Source organism: Lygodium microphyllum, chromosome 27, assembly GCF_053477565.2.
Source record: "Lygodium microphyllum isolate KBCC chromosome 27, Lygodium_microphyllum_v1.1.10, whole genome shotgun sequence".
NCBI lineage: Eukaryota > Viridiplantae > Streptophyta > Polypodiopsida > Schizaeales > Lygodiaceae > Lygodium > Lygodium microphyllum.
Window position 1 is genome coordinate 6,313,764 of NC_141161.1, and position 3,782 is coordinate 6,317,545.

Here is a 3,782-nt window from a genome sequence, read left to right on the forward strand (position 1 = left end):
GTGTAGACGATGTACGGCCTATAATTGCCAAAAAATTTCAAACTCAGGCAAAAGCTTGCAACTGTAACAAGTGCACTATCCCTAGGGAATGAAGGAGATCCTCTTGAACGGTGCTCTTGAAGAGAAGTTATACTCCTGCAAACATAAGAGAGGATGGCAACAAAGGTGCTGCCAGCTTGATGAAACCTGAAGAAATAAAGCCAGAAACTGTGTTGGCATTAAAAGGGCATCCAACATCCATTCCCAAAAATCCTAGTGCAGGGCATGGTTCAGCACAAAATGCAAATGACATCCAAGAAAGTGAAAGGTCTACTGCTGGAGATGCTAAAATACCCAATGAATCAAGTGCAACAATGGAAAAACTGAACTTGAACATCTGAAAGTAAAGCTGAATATGTACAGCTTTTTCAGGGATTACTATCCAACAGATTTTAACAAGTCTATGTGCAAAATTCAATACTGATCTCAAAAACCTAGATGCAAAGCTGATTAAGAGATACTTCAGATTTTTCTGAACATGGACTTCATGTATTTTACTTGACAAACAATATAGAGTACTTTGGCATCAAAAATTTGATTTTCTTCTTGTTAGTCTCTTCCATTGCTGTATCTTGAACCCCGTGTTCTGCAGTCCTTGCGTGAACTCTACGACAGCGAGAGAGCTCCCTTCAATAGTGAATGAGAGAGAAGCTCTTTGAATGATATTTGCATTATAGAAGTGTGGGCATTATTTACTTGAAAATCAAGTTATTTTCCATGATGTCAATCATTAAGCTTATTGTATCATGTTAATAAACCATAGTTGATAGGAAGGTTAGCATGGTGGACACGTTGTACTCTATGAATAACATCACTACAAGGGACTGGGGCAATAGCGACGCCGATTAGCGACGGCGTTTATCGGCGTCGCTATTGGCGTCGCTATTTGCGTCGCTATATGCGTCGCTATTTGCGTCGCATTTGCGACGCAAATAGCGACGCATATAGCGACGCCGCAGGGAAAAAAAGCGCGGCCGAAACCAGAGCGCCGTTTTCATTTTGTTTTCTTCGCCTTTTGAGAGCGAGAGCGAGGGAGAGAGCCAAGGATTTGTGAAAGAAGAGGAGGAAGAGACTTGTTGCCGCCGCCGCCGCCACCGCCACCGCCACCGTCGTTGTTCGCGAAGGAGAGGAGGAGCCCTCGTTGCAAAGAGAAGCCGCCCACGCTCGCCATATCTCATTGGTGAGTCTCCCTCTCTCTTTCTTTTACTTGTTGAAGGTTTAAATCATTCTCTTTTGTTTATTTAGGAGAGGAAAAGAAAGAGAAGGAGAGGGAGAGGGAGAGAGAGGGAGAGAAAGAGAGGGAGAGGGAGAGAAAGAGAGTGAGAGTGCATTCTCTCTCTCTCTCTCTCCCTTTTGCTTGTTTAATGTTTAAATTACTTTCTTCTTTGCTTGTTTAGGAGAGGAAACGAGAGAGTAAGAGAGAAAGAGAGGGAGAGGGAGAGGGAAAGGGAAAGAAAGAGAAAGAGAAATAGAGGGAGAGGGAGAGGGAGGGGGAGGAAATAGGAGAGGGAGAGAAAGAAAAAGAGAGGGAGAAGGAGGGAGAGTGCATTCTCTCTCTCCCTCCCTCTCCCTTTTGCTTGTTTAATGTTTGAATCACTTTATTTTTTGCTTGTTTAGGAGAGGAAATGAGAGAGAAAGAGAGTGAGAGGGATAGGAAGGGGAAGGAAATGAGAGAGGGATATAAAGAGAAAGAGAGGGAGAGTGCATTGTATCTCTCCCTCTCCCTTTTGCTTGGAGGATGTTTAAATCACTTTATTTTTTGCTTGTTTAGGAAATGAGAGAGAAAGAGAGATAGAGAGGGAGAGGGAGAAAAAGAGAGGGAGAGGGAGAGGGAGAGGGAGGGGGAGGGGAAGGAAATGAGAGAGGGAGAGAAAGAGGGAGGGGGAGGGAGAGGGAGCGAGGGAGCGAGGGAGAGGGAGAGGGAGAAAGAGGGAGAAAGAGGGAGGGAGAGGGAGAGGGAGGAGGAGGGAGGAAATGAGAGAGGGAGAGAAAGAGAACGAGAGGGTGAGGGAGAGGGTGAGAGAAAGAGAGGGAGAGGGAGAGGGAGAGGGAAGGGAATGAAATTTAAGATAATATACGTATCGATAATGGTATGCAATGTGCTTTGCATACGGCCACGTACTTCATCAAAATTAACCCAAAATTATTGTTATAGAAGTGGAGATCCCTTAAATTGAGTATAGGATAATTTCTCTCAGGTCTTATGACTATGAGTAGAATTGATTGAAATAAATTTTATTTCTATAGTTGTAAAATTTCATAGATGGCGCGCATTAATTTTAAAATGGATTACTTATACTCAAAGCCGAGATATAACAAAAAATTATCTACCGGGACAAACAAATCGTTGAGCATGATACAAGGCCGAGATATAACATCGGAAAATCTCTCGACTACTATATACAATGCAAGGTTTATGGTCAACTTGCAAGTTGACGTACATCTCCAAAAAGCTATCCATTTAAGCCTCGTTTGCTGTAATGTAGATAAGATGGCAAACGAAGAAGGTCCTATTGTTCAAGACCGCGAGTCGTATCTTAATCAGCGTGTCCCATGTCCTTGCTCTCAATGCAAGTTGGCAATTAGACGAAAACGCCGATTGTCTATAGAACACGTACGACGATTTGGCGAGTTTCAACCTGAGATTATTGATCAGGCGATTGCAGATTTTCAGCAAACGGTATTTTCAAGTTAGCATTTTTCATGCATTGTACTCTCAAGCTAATTGAAAACCATACACAATAAGATTGGGTCTTGTTGGCAAATTTTGTGTCCAGGGGGGTGATGTCTTGACCCAAGGGGGAGTGCACCCTTTGCGGCCAATTAGAAGAGTTCGTGGACGTGAGATGGATGGATGGCAGGAGCCAATAGACCACTCGCAAGGCCCATCTATATCGTCAATGCCAGAGGAGACAGACAACCTTCCCGACTTGCCTACAATCTTGGAGCCTGAGATGGAGGCAATGATCGATGCATTGATTCCCATGGATGTTGAGACATCTGACCCGCTTAGAGAGGAAGCATCCATACCATTATATGATGGGTGCCGAGTATCTCGGTTGAAGACATTGCTTGCACTCTTAAGTGTGCAAGCGAAATACGGTTGGAGCGATACGAGTGTGACTGAGTTATTCAGGTACCTTGCATATAGACTTCATTGTTTTTTTTTAAAACAGTATTATTGTAAATATGGATGGATTTTTCAAGGTGTTTTATGATGTTTTCAGGTTATTGAAATATCATATATTGCCACCTGCAAACACCATGCCTGAGTCTCGTGATGATGCACGACATGTTTTACGGAAGCTTGGCATGGACTACAATAACATCCATGCATGTATCAACGACTGCATATTGTTTCGAGATGAATACGAGACTATGGAGACATGTCCAAAGTGTGGTGCTCACAGGTATCGACAGGACTTACAAGGGCAGACCATCCCTCAAAAAGTCCTCAGACACTTTCCGCTCATCCCCCGCATAAACCACATGTTTCGCACGTCTGCCATGGCAAGCTTGACAACGTGGCATGTGCAGAATAGGTCTACGGATGGAGTGCAACGAATATCAGCAGATTCGCGCGCATGGAGCCACATTGACTCTACCTTCCCAGGCTTTGCGCGAGAGCCAAGGAATCTTCGGCTCGGTCTCGCCATGGATGGTGTGAACCCATTCGGTCTGCGCTCGACTTCTTACAGTGTGTGGCCTATAGTGCTTGTCAACTACAACATTCCTCCATGGCT